Source organism: Brachycentrus maculatus, unplaced genomic scaffold (assembly GCF_059751285.1).
Source record: "Brachycentrus maculatus isolate JH-2025_06_01 unplaced genomic scaffold, ASM5975128v1 h1tg000125l, whole genome shotgun sequence".
Taxonomy (NCBI): domain Eukaryota; kingdom Metazoa; phylum Arthropoda; class Insecta; order Trichoptera; family Brachycentridae; genus Brachycentrus; species Brachycentrus maculatus.
In genome coordinates, this window is record NW_028280878.1 from 111361 (window position 1) to 128279 (window position 16919).

Sequence of the window (16919 nt, forward strand, 5' to 3'; positions counted from 1 at the left end):
GTCAATAATGGGTAGAATTGGTGAATGTTACACGTGTGTAAAGTGATCACTTAAACCAGCCTATGACGGTCGTAAGCCCCGTAAATGCCCAGACTTCCATATTCTTCTTCATCTTTGATGAGATATCAAAAAATAATTTTTCATTGTAATTTTATTGGCCCTTATTTTTTTTTATCAATATGATAAAATCCATGTAATTCATTGCCTACATATATTTATATTATGCATATGTATCCATGCCCGTTTTATACACCTTAGAGTATTACACATGACATCTCAAGGTTTTGTATAAATAAATAAATACACGATAAATAAATATTTTTTTCATAGCCATCTCATTTTTTTGGAACTACAAACATATTTATGTAGATATACTTGTATTTTTGTCATACTGGAATTGGCAATCGGATGCAGATTCACTTAAGTTTGCTTATTTGCTTAGTAATAAAGAATAAACCTCTGAATTTTTGCTTGAGTTAATCTTTATCTTACTTTCCAAGTAAACAAAGATAAATTTTGCTGATATAACACGAATTTAAATATATAATTACGCAATAATTACATTCGTGTAACCATGAGAGAATTTCTATCAAGATTTTACAATGCTCTTTACACTTGAAACTTTCCTCATGCAAACAATGCATTATACGTATAAGAATGTGCATATTAGGGATTTATAATGATATTAATTTAAAAATAAAATACTCCTTAAATACCCCTTTTCAGTAACGAAAACTACAATTTTCCTCATCAATATTAGAAAATATTTTTATTTTTCCTGTTGATAAGAACATCTGTAGTTTTCGAAACTAGTCATGTTTGTATTCAAAAACTCAATAAGTGGTCACATACAAGTTTCTTAAAACTTTATTTTATTAAATAAAAAATAATCATATGGTAACTTTCTCACGAAATATGAGTGCTGTTAAAAAAAATAAATTAATGAATTAAGATACGTACATATTTCGAAGGTGATTTTTTTTTTATTATATTTTTTATGTATTATGCTCAATTATTTACTAAACTCATTTTCGGGTCAATCTTTTGAACTCTCATACATGGACGAAATTGCTCAATCGATTACGATAAATTTTGAAGACGACCTCTACGCGATTCGGAATTCATAGTAATTACTTCGTTAAAAACATTTTTTTATAAACTAACTGATATGATTATTTTTAAACAACATGTGTACTTTATGTACCTATCTACGTAAAATGATTTTAAAACGTTATCTTTAAAGATGGTACATGAAACGCGTTATGAATAACGGTACATGGTTCTAGAAAATTCCTTTCGGAAATAATTCCTGCCGTGAATTCAATAATGAAAAACTTTTAAAGTTCACTTTACTGATTCTAAAATCAGGGTTGTCACAAAAAATCAATACATGTTCGTTACCTTAATCATTATTAAGAAACTTATAATGAAACAAGATGCATGTCGTTTTTATAAGTATTTTTTTGTTTTTTAATAAATCATGTGATATGAAACCAACAATAGTTATCTAAAAATGCACAACGGTAAAATGTGTAAATGTACAATGTACAGTCTCTCAAGTACAGATAATATATACATTTACATAAACGTCTACATATTGACTCAAGCTTAAAAAACAAATTAAAATAAACATTTTTTTAAATTCATGTTTAATAGCACTTTAATTTATCATTATATTATAATAAGACTCAACCATGCTTTAATCGATCAAATTCTATTCTTTGTAAGTTTGATGTCAGTCTTAATCTGATTAAATCTTTCAGTTTTCATCCTATCTAAAATAATATATTTAATGGTTTTTATTTTCTTTGTTTGAATTAGTGCACATTTTGCCAAATAAAAAATGTTTACTTTCTACGTGTGATGATGGGACACCTCAAGATGTGTGAGTTTCTCACCTACAGGTGCTTTACTCCCACTTCAGCTTCCAAAAACAACAGCTGGAGACGCGTTGCAGGAGCCTGGGCGAGGACCTTTCCGACATCGGATCCGTGTTAGTTCATAAGGCGACAACTCTCACGACAGGTGCTATCATACCTGATAAAAATAAAGAGAGACATTAGTACCATAAACCAAGCTAGGGCATAAAATGCCGAACCCTCTTCTTGTGGAACGCAAGGTCTATTGGCGACAGTCAATAATTCTGCTTATCCTGAGGAGTTTTACGTAGTTTTCTCCCAGCAATCAACAAATGCTAAGAAGCTCTTGATTTGCTCATATTATGTAGTTTATCCCCCCTTTTTCCAACACATATAAAAATCAAACTTTTTTAGCTAGAAGAAATATAAATTCACTTACTACTACTTCTTCTTCTTCTACCATCATGCCGTTTCCCCGCGGGAGTAGACAAAGTGGCCACGACAGAACGCCACACTTTTCTTTCCTGACATACACTCCTTACATCCATACATCTAGTAATGCACGCCATCCGATGACGCAGATTTTTGACACCATCAGATTTAAGGTTCTGATTGATCTGATCGTGGCTTTTTCTTTTCGATCTTTTTCGGACGTCCTATCCACTTAATGATCAATAAACCTTTAACATAATAAGCAAGATAAATAATAGTTGCAACTCCCTTCTAAAAAAATCTTAATGTCGTCTGAACTCCTTTGGTTTTCAATCCGTCATTTGATCAAAATTATTGTCAACTGTAGCAACCCTGAATATCGCGTACCGAGCAGCCGAATGAGTAATGCATGGCACCCGGACTGAATATTTTACCCGGGTATTTACATAGGTAGGATGGTTTTTTATAAGAAAATAACAGTTTCCGAGGAAATTTATATTGAGAAAATGCTTAACGTTCGGAGAATTAGCGGCCGAGCATTACCGCTATTGTTCAAGTTCAAATCATTTATAATGTTACACGGATTTGCATTATGCAAACAGTAAGACATTCGTATTTTATCTTAGTTTTTAAACATATGTAATATATTGCATTACAATAACACTGGTTACGGCTTATTTTACGTTCACATATAATGTAAAGAGTTAAATATTTTCATTAATTGATTCGGCAGTCAGCTTGTGGTAATACCTATCCATTTTAAATTTAGTTTTTACTTGGTAAATACCACTATTTCTTAAAATCTAATGTGACCTGTATTTCAACGCATTCTTTGTCATTTTTAAACACCGTATAGTATTTAAAAATGATGCAGAATGTTTCCAAAAACTTGTCACATTATATTTTAATAAATTATAGATTTACAATTTTATTTTTTAATTAAGTAAAGATATCACTTAAACCAACCTATGACGGTCGTGGGCCCTGTAAATATCCAGAATTCCATATTCTTCTTCATCCTTGTTGAAATGTTAATAACAATGTGTGTAAATAACTCCTACTTGGAGATAATCCAGATTTTTAACAAGTATTTGGACACACTCCAATTGTTGTAAAAAATAGTTAAAAATATATTTTCTCATTTTGATTATTGAAATACTGTATGCATAATATTATTTTCTATAGACTTTTTGGTCGATGGATTTTTATTCATTATAGGCAAATAAACTGAGACGAAGCTTCTATCGTTTTTATACAAAAGAATATGGAAGTCTGAGAGATTCAGGGTTTGCGTCCTGACATTTGGCTGGCTTGAGTGATCACTTTATATACTTGTACAACGTTGAATATTATTGAAAATCTATGTTGCAATTTTTATTATTTTTTATACACATATTTGCACTGGTGTAGGATTCTTTTCGTTTGTTAGTCGTATTATGATATATTTTGTATATTAAAGCATTGTTAACTTTAAGTTATGGTAATAAAACACTCTCCTCTTCATCCATTGTTTACTTTGTGTAATACCACTTTATAAAAGTGGTATTACACAAAGTTAACAATGGATAATAAGGAGAGTGTTGTATTATGATGTTGTAGTATGAGTTGTGGTATCTTATCTGACGGTGCTGCTCTCAGTTGAGAATTTGTGAAGTGTTTTCTACAAACGATTATAGGTGAGATTCATTCAGAATTATGATCTCTTCAGCCAGCCGAACGCTGAATGCTTTGGTCATATTTTCTAAAATATCGTTTATTGGTTAATCTCAACTGAGACACCTAATACTTTAATATTATACTGTAAACAATCCAGATGATTTTTATGTCACCTGCAAGCTTTTTAAAAATATATACAGCTCTGAACAGGGTAAACGAAGAGATGGCAAACTCCTTAGTTTGTAGGATGACACGAAAAAATGAGAAAAACGACAAAAAGAGGAATATAGAAGTAAACTTATTATTTAAGTCCAACCTAAACCCTTTACGTTCTAATTTCATTTCGAATGGTGGAATGTAGTCAGCTCAAACACGCTCTCTCCTTTTAAATCCTTTAAAACCTCAAGAATATCTTTGAACCTTAATCCGTAAATAAATAAACACAATTTGGGTACGCTTTTTCTGTACTTTGATCAAGATACATGATTAAAATTTAATATTAATACATCAAAAGCAGGTAATAAATGAAAACGAATCCACCATTACCGTTCCCTTAAAAAAGGTTCAAACGTTTAAAAAATTACGGGCCATTATAATAATCGCCGAGCCACCTTGCAGACTACAGAGTGGTGCGAAATGGATTTCAGGGTATAAAACCGTAAACACTAGACTATGATTAGAGTAAGTCACACTTGACCAACAGAGCGACAACATTACTTGCTTCTGCGGTCAGTCAGTGTCCTCTACACCTTGTTCCGAGAAAATAAACAAATATGTAAATATCACGGTTTTATAGAAAAATTGACAATATTGTATTGATTTTGTTAAAGAATTTTTCATTAATTGTTTTAAATAAATATTTTCGAATAAATATATATTTTTTTAATTTCGATAATAAGTTTTAATAATTGTACTATTTGAAATTAGGACCTAGGCGATCACCATATCTAAGGTCATCCTGTTGTGCTCTATCCAGAACAGCATGTTTCACCTTTCGACACCAATTAACCATACATGTTGCATTTGGCAAAGCAAATTATTAGTTAAAGATTACGCCTATCATTGTTGAATTTGCCTTGCAATTGAAACTCACTCGTTTCATTCAAATCTGTTCGATTTATTTTAATTCCGCATTTAATTGTTTGTGAGGATCAGAATATTTTGTAATTATACGACCTAGATATTAAATATCAGTAATCATTATAAAAAAAGTTTTTAAAATCAATGATTCAATAATTATAACTAAATAAACATCAACGTTTGTCCGCCTCTGAAATTGGTTTGTAGGTTTAGCCATGGTACTCCCGGGTTTGGTTTTCAGGACAGATAAAATAAAAATTAGTGATTTTTTACTCTAATATTTATTAAATGTTACTCTGGACTGGAACGTGTGGCGCATGATTGGTCATTTTGCCTTCTATAAACAATGAGTGATCAAGATAACACCGCGTCAGTATTATGCAGTGCCTTCTGCACCATTGGGTGTAAGTGAGGGTTAGAAAAATAATTATTCCACCTAAATATTTGGAATCGGTAAAACCTTAAAAAAAGATCGTTTAATATGATATATCAATTGTGAAAAGTGCAAACATAATATATCAACATTAGATGATATTGCATTAATTTACCAAATTAAAATTGATCTTTTATCTCATTTTTACCTATTATAGATCAGATGTATTTAGATTAAAATAGTTTTGTTTTTAAATAATTATGTACAATATTTTTTGTTTAAATCTCTAATTACATTATTTTTCTTTAAAACGGTCTTGTCATTTTCAAACCACCGTGTATGTTGTCAGATGCGCGCGCAGTCACTAATAATGCTCAGAATATGAGATCTTACTGCGCACAGTAAAGATTCGAACTTTGTTCGGTGTAGAGCGCTCAACCCTAATCACTTGGCGGGATTTTCAAACGGGCTTTCGATATTTCAAATCTTCAGTTGGTTCTAACTTTGAATTATTTTTTAAGTGCTTTAAGTTCGTGATAGTGTAAAATGTGCTATAACTTGTGTTTATATGTGAAGTATTAATTTGTTATTTTTATTTGACATTTGTTTTTTTTTTACTTATAATATAATTATTTGTTGAGTGAGACGAAGTGAATTTTAATTTGATAAGTTTTACGTAAAATTTTGTGATTTAAAAAAAAATAAGAGTGATTCACCAAAAACATCCTTGAACATGATTTGGAACCCAAAATTTTAGGTAAATATATATATTTAAATAATACGTTTGTGTTTATTTATACATTTCCATGATTCTATTAAAAAAGGTTTAAAATAATGTGATCACGTATAACTAAAAATTGAGATGCGTTTTTAATATTGAATCAAACATATCGTAGTCATACAGGAGAAAGTGACCAAGTGCATTTTGAACAAAAACGTGCTAATTGACAATTTGATATCTTGCTAGCTTAATATTGCCCTAAAAAAATCTTAAAATATTTTAAACTTGGAAGTATAATATTTTGACTTGTTAAAAATGACTAACTGCATTGATGTTTATTTTCTTGTCTTGTAAAAGTGACTTTAATGGCCCTCCTGAACATTTTACGTTTTGGTAGTTGGTCACCTTGTCCGTTACGACCACGATATTTTCTCCAATTTCATGTTTTAAATTAATATACTGTTTTGTACTGACGACCAACATACATACAAACATTATTTGTTTAAATGACAGTACATTACACACGTATTCACTAAAAAAAATCGTTTGATGTTTCAAATAACAAAAAAAATATAAAGATATTTCAAAAACAAAATGATTGTCAATCAAAGTTGGTCTCATGAATGTTCATATCTGACCGGATGCTGTCAAATTTAATTCTTTTCAACCTCTTCCCCCATTCGAAATGCCAATTTTGTATCATCGTACAAAATATACATATTGTTTAAGTATAAGGCTTGAAATATATGTCACCAAAATTCAATTTTTTTTTTGAAAACACAAAAATGTACCGATATTTTTTTGAACAGAAATATCAATATTTGTATATATGTTTTTCATTCATTCAAACCCTTATCAGAACCCTAATGGTGCAAAGGGGCACTGCATTATATAAACGCAGTGTTATCTTGATCGTTAACCCATGAACATATCGCTCACTTCTTTCAAGAACGTCATAAATCAAAAATCGTAAATTTTCAGTTGTGCATGTGCGGAATGCCCAGAAAATATACTATATCTCAGAAGAAGAGCAATATTTTTAACTTAATATTTACCTGCTACAGGGCAGAAAGCGTTGTTTTTGCATTTTGAAGAAAAAGTATTGTTTAACTATTTTTTTAAAAAACCAAATATTTTTCAAATGGAGAAATAACCTTCAGGTTTTACACAAAAAGATCTGTTGCACAGTAAAAAGTCCAATAAGTGGCTTGATATTTATTTTTAAACATTGTATTATATTTTTAAACTTTAAAATCGTTCTCCTGAAAAATCAAGTTTTTTGATTTATGACGTTCTTCAGTGAGCGATATGTACATATGTATCATATACGCAAATATTTTATTTTCATAAGATTTTTGCAGGCCTAAGCTTACTGTTATTTAAAAAAGGAATCAAGTTGTGGTAAAGTGGACTCAAACCCAGCAACTGTAACTTAAAAACAAATTTTCTGTCATTATATTCGGTTCAAAGGTATTGAAGGTGATTACTGAAGGGCTAGAGAATACCAATGCTTTTATAAGCTTTTTAAAGTTAGATATACATGTATATTTCACTCCTTTTTCTCCTCCTTATTATTTATTCTGTTTTTTATCAATAATACCGTTAACCCTGAGATTCTTCACTGTTTTATCCATCAAATACATTATACTCGTCTTACAAATCTAGTAAAAGTGTTTTGATTGGTTGGAAGGCATTATTGCTTCTTAGCAATAAGCCCGCCAATGCGCTTTTTTATTTTCATGAAACGTCTTCATTTTTCTTCTTACCCTCATCTGCATCCAGTGGTACAAGGCACTGTATCAAATTGATACAATATTAAGTTGAACGTTAATTATATGAAGTTAAGGTGATTAAGTACCAATCCAGAGTAATACTAAATACATATATTTATTTTGATCCCCCTACATATATTTACATATATGAACACGGGACCTCAATCATGGTAGCCAAATACGGTAACTACTATACTACGAAGGCCGATGAAACAATATTGACAGAATCGAAGCAATTATTTTAATTTATTCACCCCTTAACAATTTTAATTTCTGTATCGAAATTACTTTTTATCAGAATGATTAAGTGGTAAATATATACAGCTGTGCTTTTTATAATCAATATCATTATCAATCGACTTTCCATTTTCAACAGATTGGTAGCACCAAATGAAATTTTGCGGTCAATATTGTACGAGCTGATTCGAATTGATTTTTTATCTCGTTTACTTCCTCAGTAAGCGGTGCGAGAATGAACGAGAAATAAATATCAAAAACACATAAAACTTCTGGCTTATTGTATTATTTGATCTCATTCCGTATTGCTCTTTCTTTTCAACTTCACAATGAGAAAACTTTCATTTGTGTTATGAATGAAATGTATCAAAATATTTATTATACTCCATTATTATTGGTCTGCGGTCAATCACAATACGCCGCGTGAAATTCCACCACACAAAACATGATCTCCTAATCACTGTATTCAGTTGTTTGCATTGTTTGTAAACAAATAAATACCGGGCGTAGAATACTATAAAATACAAATAAATAATACCTGAATACCTTTTGTTTATATTTTTGTCAAAATAGTACATAAAGGAAAAAGTAATATTTTAAGTGTTTTACAATTTTTGGATTTTATCCACTTTTCTTTATAATATGACAGTTAAACAACCATATGCTAAAAGAATCCTTACATATAAATTGACGAATTACTCTCACATAACATGAGAAGAGACCTCCCAGCAAAGCACAATCGCAATTTACACACTTTATGGTAACATACATAGAAATTTAAGATACAAAACATGGAAACACATCAAATAAAATCTAACAAATACCTCTTTTGGGCATAAAAATATTGATTATCATGCAAAGAGTTTATACATCTTGCTACTTTTATCCAAAAGGTGATTCAACATAGAAAATAAATATATAAGAGCTATTTATAAATGGATGATGGTAGTGGGTGGATCTAAAATGTATCGTATCATTTGGCCATGACGTATTTAATAACAAAAACAAATTTTTTTCATTATAATTTTATAAATAAAATTGGTATTATAATATATACCCTCGGCACAGGAAAACTTAGTGAGGGCACATTGTTGTAAATTGTAATTTTGTTTATAATTAAATAAATCAATAAAGTTGCTATATAATAAACGTAGGTATAATGAATGAGAATAAAAGAAGTAACGTGTTAAAAATGACTATTTTTTGGAAATAATGAAGAACAAAGACATTGGATAATTTGCTTTAAAAAAATCGACAAAAAGGCTTCGTTAAAACTTTGCATACTTCTTTGGCGGATAGCTACTGATAATTCGAATAACAATTGATTGGGAAAATGGAGAAAAAAGAGAAATCCAACTCATTACAAAGTTTTCGAACAATGAAGTAAAATCTCGAAGATTTTGCTCCAACTTGTAACGTTGGTAATTTTCGTATAATTCAATTGTTCTTCTGTCTTTGGTGATAAAGATGGTTAATTGTGTTTAATGAGAACTTTTAGCGGTGTTTCGGTTGAATCAGAAAGAAGAGACTTCCTCATTTACAATATGGATGGCTGAAATTCCTTTCGTACGGCGGGAATAAAATTCTTCGTTTCTAGTCACTAAAGGTCGTCAGTATACACCGATACGAATACTTCTTACTGTAAACACTATTGTTTGTCGTACAACGAAAGATATTAGGTTTCTCTAAAACTATACGACTATTAAAATAACATTTATAAGGATCGCGAACATGCGCTACTTTGCATTTTTCTTTTCTTATTTTTTTGTATCCCTGTTCAAGAAATTGCATAATAACAACGCAATTTTATTTTTATCATAAAATACGAGAAAAATGTTTCAAGAAATATCAGATATTAGCTTTATTTAGCACCATACATATTTATTATCCAGGGTACATTCGTTGGCTTTTTATTGTACCATGCATATTTATTATCCAGGGTACAGCTTTTTAAGCATTATCCATATTTATTATCCGGGGTACATTCATTAGCTTTATATGGCACTATGCATATTTATTATTCAGGGTATATTAACTACATTAGTATACATTTAACTACATTTTTCATACAAAATTATTATACAAAAGAGCGCTTTTTACAATGCAACATTGAAACTGAAAAATAAGTTATTACATGAAATAGTCATATGGATTTTTGGCAGTTTTCAGCTTTGTTTAAAATCATCCCTGCATGGCTCCTGCTCGCATCAATACTTTGGCTTTTATGAATGTTTCATGTGTACCATAATACGCTATGTAGAGTTTTCTCGTTAAAATACGTTATTTAACACTTCTTCGACGTTGGGTATTTTTTATCAATTAACAGCTTTTCGCCGAATTCATATAATAAGTGATTTCGTATATTTAGTGTTATATATCAATACTTATCTGCATATTATAAATCATATCACAGACAAAATCACTGCTTCCTAGGACCCAAATCTGGTACCTTCTTACCCGGACCTTAGTGATTAAAAAAATTCAACAAAAGTAGTCTGTTATCTGAATTGTGAATTCCTTTTTTACAATGACATCACGAACTATATATTCTTATTAGGTACTTTATACTTTACTAATACTTTATATTCTTATTTTTTGTTGTTGTTTTAACTTGGTTTGAATTTCTCTCAGCGCTTCTCTTGCACTGAAACTTCTCATGTATTGAGATATTATATAATGGAAATATTGTATTGTTACGTTATATGGTAATGTACTCATTGTACCGGAATAAAAAGCGAATAAAACCGCACGCTTCACGCTCACCGTACTACAGTCAGAATTTTTTTATATTACATAAAAATATGTTTTTAAAAATGTGTGTAAACACCCCATTTTGTTTAAAGCGGAGCGTAGGATCCAAGAGTGACATGTTTTTTTTACGAAACATAATGTTTATTAACAAAATTTTGAGTGTGTCCAAATATAAGAGTTTCTGCTTAATAAAAAGCTTCTTTACATCTCACCAATAGATGTCTCTAGTGAAGTTCTAGTGATTCAAGAATAAGGTTTCTAAATTGGTTCATATATTTGAGTAGTGTGGTTGTCATTAATGGGTAGAATTGGTGAATGTTACACGTGTGTAAAGTGATCACTTAAACCAGTCTATGACGGTCGTCAGCCCCGTAAATGCCCAGACTTCAATATTCTTCTTCATCTTTGATGAGATGTTAAAAAATAATGTTTATTACATTATCTCCAGGCGGAAATAACTTACTGGTGTATTTTGTATTTTCAAAAAATGTCGTATTTTTTACGTTATTTTCTTAACTACATTTATCTATAATATATAATAATACATAGAAAATAGATTTTTAACTACCTTTTTTTTTTGTAAATAATACATTTAAAATAGAATAACATGAAATTTTGGCACATTTTTAGAATGTAACATAAATAATCAACATATCGATAAACCTTCCGTATCGTTTTAACGATAAAATAAAGTAATCCATATATATAACTCTTCCATCTAAATTTAATTACACAACTTAGTCATCTAATTTTTATAATAAACATTTATTGACACGTATATTTTTATTTAAAATTTTTTTTTTTCATAAAACCCAACATTTTACGAGTATTTTTTAGTGATTTGGAAATAACTTTGTAGAAAAACATGATGATTTAAATATAGAAATAAATCACTTATAAAAAGTCCACATTTAAAAGTTCAATAATGTTAATACGACCATTTTCGTGAACTATAGATATTCTCATAAATAGATGGAAATACAAATAGTATTTTGTATTATCACACATTGATGACAACATTTGTAGTTTGGAAACTAGCCGTGTTAATATTATTAAACTTAAAAAGTGGTATTATACAAGTGTTATTTTAATAATTTAAATCAAATGCTTTTTTATAATAACTATTTTTCAATTATTAATTTAAAAAATTAAGTTACTATTCAAATTTAATGCCAAACCAATAATTCATATAAATTTTAGTTTGCTTTTTTGTATAGAATTTATTCCGCATATTAGGAAAAAAAATCTAAAAGCCAATTTCAATAGCTTTTATTTTGGCTCAACTTCGCGTGAATTCTGAAAATCAGGTTGAATTTTATAGGAATTTCCAACACGTTCCATTCACTAGGTGACGTCACAATTGCCATCACCTGACAGGGGATTGGACATTGATGAATCATTTATCTTCAAATCGGACTTTCGTACGTCGTTGAATACCTGACATAGACCAGGGATATTTACAGGAGTGATGGGAAGTATTTGCAGGAGCCCATTCAATTATACTTATCTGATGTAAATATAATCTAAAACATTATTTCGATAGGGACTCAACCGTTTGAAAAATAAATACAAATTATTATATGTGTCTCAACTTAGATAAAAAATCTTTCAAACCCCGCCCACTCCTTTCATCCTACGAGTATATAAGCTGTTTCATTAATACGTTTAACCCTAGTGCATGTTTAACCTCGGCTCGTAACTCACGTCTGTGCTGAAAACTTTAGTGCATGTTGGTCTTCGGGTCATCTATTGGTGAGATGTAAAGAAGCTTTTTACTAAGCAGAAACTCTTATATGTGAGGTCCGAATCCTGGATTATAATCACACACACGAGAAACGCCAGAAAATACCATTTTCATTTTCATTATTTAAGCTTATAATTTGACCAGATAATTTATATTCATATTCTTCCATATTTTCTTAATCTTTGATGAGATGTCAAAAAATTATATAAAAATAACTTCTGTAATTGGAGATAATCCAGATTTTGTGAACAAGTATTTGGACACACTCAAAATGTTGTACACTATCTACTTAAACAAAATTCAAAATCACAAAGTTAATGCTTCAATTATATATTATATGTATGTATAAAATTTTCATTTTTAATTTTTTCAAATAGATATTTATATACCCGTAAAAAAACAAACCAGACTGTCTCATTATTTAAAAACATTAAGTACAAAATTTATTATTGAAAACTGTTTTTAAGTATCAAATTAAATGGACAATAACTTTTACTCAGGAAGCACTAAGGGCGCAATTTGTGATTTAATAGCATTTTTATGCGAGCTTTAATATTGCACGGTGAACTTTTATTATATACTGTAAGTATTCAATCTGAAACAATGTTTTCATATTCCACAGGTCTAATAAAGCAGATGATTGATCAATTATTATCATTTTTAACATAAATATTACAGCGAACTGTAATTTCCGATTAGTACCTACCTTGATTGCTTTCGAATCCTCCCTTCATTAGCAAGTTACTGATTTTACATTACATCCTGTCCCTTTTACATCGCAGAAGGGATATTGTGGGTCATTGAGGGGAAATAAGAGTACTTTGTGAAACTTATCAGCTTATTGATATGACAACTAATTACTGACAATAAATTAAATCACAATCAATATGTGTTTTGTAATTATAAACCTTTAATGAATAGCTTAATTTTTAAACCCTTATCCGCACCCCAATGGTGCATAGGGCACTGCTTCATATAAACGCAGTGTTATCTTGATCGTTTACACATGAAGGAAAGGTGATCAGCCCTCCGCTTCAGGTACCAGTCTAGGGTAATATTGAATAAATATGACAGTGAAAAAATCACTTATATTTATTTGACCCCCCCCCTGGGAATCGAACCCGGGACCTCCAGAACGGTAGCCGAGCGTGTAGTAACGAGTAGTAACGTAAATATAGAGTATTTACCTATGGTTCATAACCAGGGTTCATCACCTATCATTGGGGGTTTTAAGTGATCATTTATATTTATGTCCGCCTCCATAATACAATGGTTAATGCATTAAGTCAGCATGCTGGAGATCCTGGGTTCAATGCCCAGGAGAGTTTAATCAATCATCAGTTTTTTTTCACTCTGATACATGTTTATTTAATGTTATTCTGGATTGTTACTGAGTGATCACTTAAATGAGCCAGTACCAGATCGTAAGACTTGAAATCTTCAGATTCCCATTTTGTTTCTTATAAAAAAAATAGATGTTTCATCTCAATTAAGACACCTATAATGAGATTTGTTATTGCAAAAATCCTGTTTGGTTGTATACGACAATCATAATGAATATTTTTTGACATACATCAAGAAATGACAGAAATACTACAATCATTATCCTTCAACGTCTCAAGGACACAACTCTTACATAGACTCAGGTTCACATACGGTGTTTGAAAATGATAGAGATTAAATCAAAGCAATGGAAACAGTAGATTTTAATAAATAGTTGTGTGTAAGAAGTAAATCTTTGAATAAAAATTGACAAATATTAAACAATGTTAATTAACGGAAAATACTGCTACTTTGACGAATTATTGTATGCTCATGTGTTCAATATTTTTTACATAATTTTGAAAATCATTAGCGAACTGAATCTCAGTCTTCATTTTTTTTCCTATGTTCAGTCATACATATCGCTCACTCCTTTCAAGAACGTCATAAATAAAAAATCGTCAATTTCCAGTTGAACATATTTTCAGAATGCCCAGAAAATGTACAACATCCCAGCAAAACCGGCATATTTTTAACTTAATATTTACCCGGTACAGGGCAAAAAATGTTGTATTTGTATTTTGAAGAAAAGGTATTGTTTAATTATTTTTTAAATAAACTAAATATTTTTCAAAAGGAGAAAAAACCTTCAGGTTTTACCTTAAAAGATCAGTTGCACAGTAAAAAGTTCAAAAAGTGGCTTGATATTTATTTTCAAAACATTGTGTTATATTTTTAACTTTAAAAACGTTCTCCTGAAAAATCAAGGATTTACGACGTTCTTGAAAGGAGTGAGCGATATGAATTTTAGGTAAATTTTAAATAATTTAAGAAAACCAATATTGTAACAATCAGGCAATACTACTTATTTACTCTTATTTGATAAACGCTAGTCCCAATCATTGATTTAGTACATACATATTTTGATCTGTAAGTTCTACCAAACAAATCCTTACATCTCGCGACATAGGGAGAGAATTGCGAAACGAGTTTCGCCGGAAGCACGTAATTCTACGAAACTGTTTAAAACTCATGAAACGGATACTAACGGATAACTTTATTTACTTTGAAATGTTTTTATTACTTAGAATATGGCGACAAGGTTTCCTTTATAATGGGAAATGATCTTTATCACGCGCTATCCTGTGTGGTAGAGGATCAGTAAGTTAATGTGTATTTATTTTATTTTGCATAATATAGATACCAGTAGCTATAAAGCCGCGCATTCTATCATCGTAAATTGCAGCACTTTACATGATTCCTTATGTACCATAATATATGTGCCATGTGTATAAGTACTTTATAATATGTAGAAATGTACATGTCGCTCACTCCTTTCATGAACGTCATAAATCAAAAAACTTGATTTTTCAGGAGAACGTTTTTAAAGTTTAAAAATATAATCAAATATATTAAAAATAAATATGAAGCCATTTATTGAACTTTTTGCTGTCCAACAGATCTTTTTAGGCAAAAACTGAAGGTTCTTTCTCCATTTGAAAAATATTTAGTATATTTCAAAAAATAATTAAACAATACCTTTTCTTCAAAATGCGAAAACAACACTTTCTGTCTTGTAGCGGGTAAATATTAAGTTAAAAATATGTCTTTTTTGCTAGGATATAGTACATTTTCTGGGCATTCCGAAAACATGCACAACTGAAAATTGACGATATTTGATTTATGACGCTCGTGAAAGGAGTGAGCGATGTATTTATCAGTATTTGGGGAATTAACGTTTCTGTTATAGATTACTTTGTAACGCCCTATATACGTTAAATTTAAACTCTAAACCCAGGTAACATTTTCCGTAATCGTTTTTTTTTCTTAAAACGCCGCCTTTTTGCAATAAAAATTAGTTTATATTAGAAATAAATGCATGGTTTTGAAAAGAAGAGTTACTGAAAAGTAAGGAGTTTAAAAAGTTAAATATTTTTTCTAAACTACTACTACTACTATCATCACGCCGTTTCCGGGGTAGGCAGAGAGGATGGAATGCCACATTCTTATGTCCTGACAAACACTCCTTACCTCCTTCACATCCATACATCTAGTCATACATACCCTCCGATTACGCAGACTTTTGACACCACCAGATTTTAGGTTATGATTGATCTGATCGTGCCAAGACTTTTGTGGCCGTCCTCGTTCTGTTTTCCTGTTCACATTTGGCTCATGTATTTTCTTAGTCATTTTCTCGTTATACATTCGCTCCACATGTCCATACCACCTAAAAAAAACTTCTTAATATTTTCAATTATCCCTTGTTCAGCCTTACATTCCTTTCTCATACTGTCGATCAAATTCCAAAATATATATAAAAGTATTCTAAAATGAAATATTGAGCGTGAACACACGTCTAGCCCTCAGCGCGCCCAAGCCCTTTGTGATTTGAACGCTTGAGGTCTAGGCCTTAATGCAAACGAGCTTAAATTTTTAAACCGTATTTTTTTAATAACTTTTGCGGATTGAGCCATACATTCCTATAGCAACGTTTACATACTTATCGCATTTAAACCCAATTAAATAATTTATTCAATGCACTACGCTATCGCAGAATTCGAGGAATTGAATGAAATAAATGCTAATTGTTCCTGTTTGCAACAAAGTTGCTAGTGTTGTGACATAACTCAGTGCGGTCATAAATCATTCGGTCGCATCACTATCTCAACACAATCCTCTCACCAGGGGTGTACTACGTGCGCCGCACGGCATGAGGCAGGAACTCGACGGGAAAGGAAGGATCAGTTTTTGTCCGTCGACTAGTTTGGTGATTCGGTATGTGTAATGTGTGTATTATATGGAACATTAA

At 30.5% G+C, this 16919-nt stretch overlaps 1 protein-coding gene across 1 annotated transcript in view; it reads left to right on the forward strand.

Annotated features, from left to right (window-relative positions):
- Nucleotides 1-5963: 5963 nt before the first annotated feature.
- LOC148309393 (uncharacterized) overlaps nt 5964-16919 on the forward strand; it is a 121501-nt gene continuing 110545 nt past the window's right edge. The window contains exon 1 of the mRNA XM_088260163.1: nt 5964-6157. The gene's annotated coding sequence lies outside the window, so the exon portion shown is untranslated. The remainder of the gene's footprint in view (nt 6158-16919) is intronic.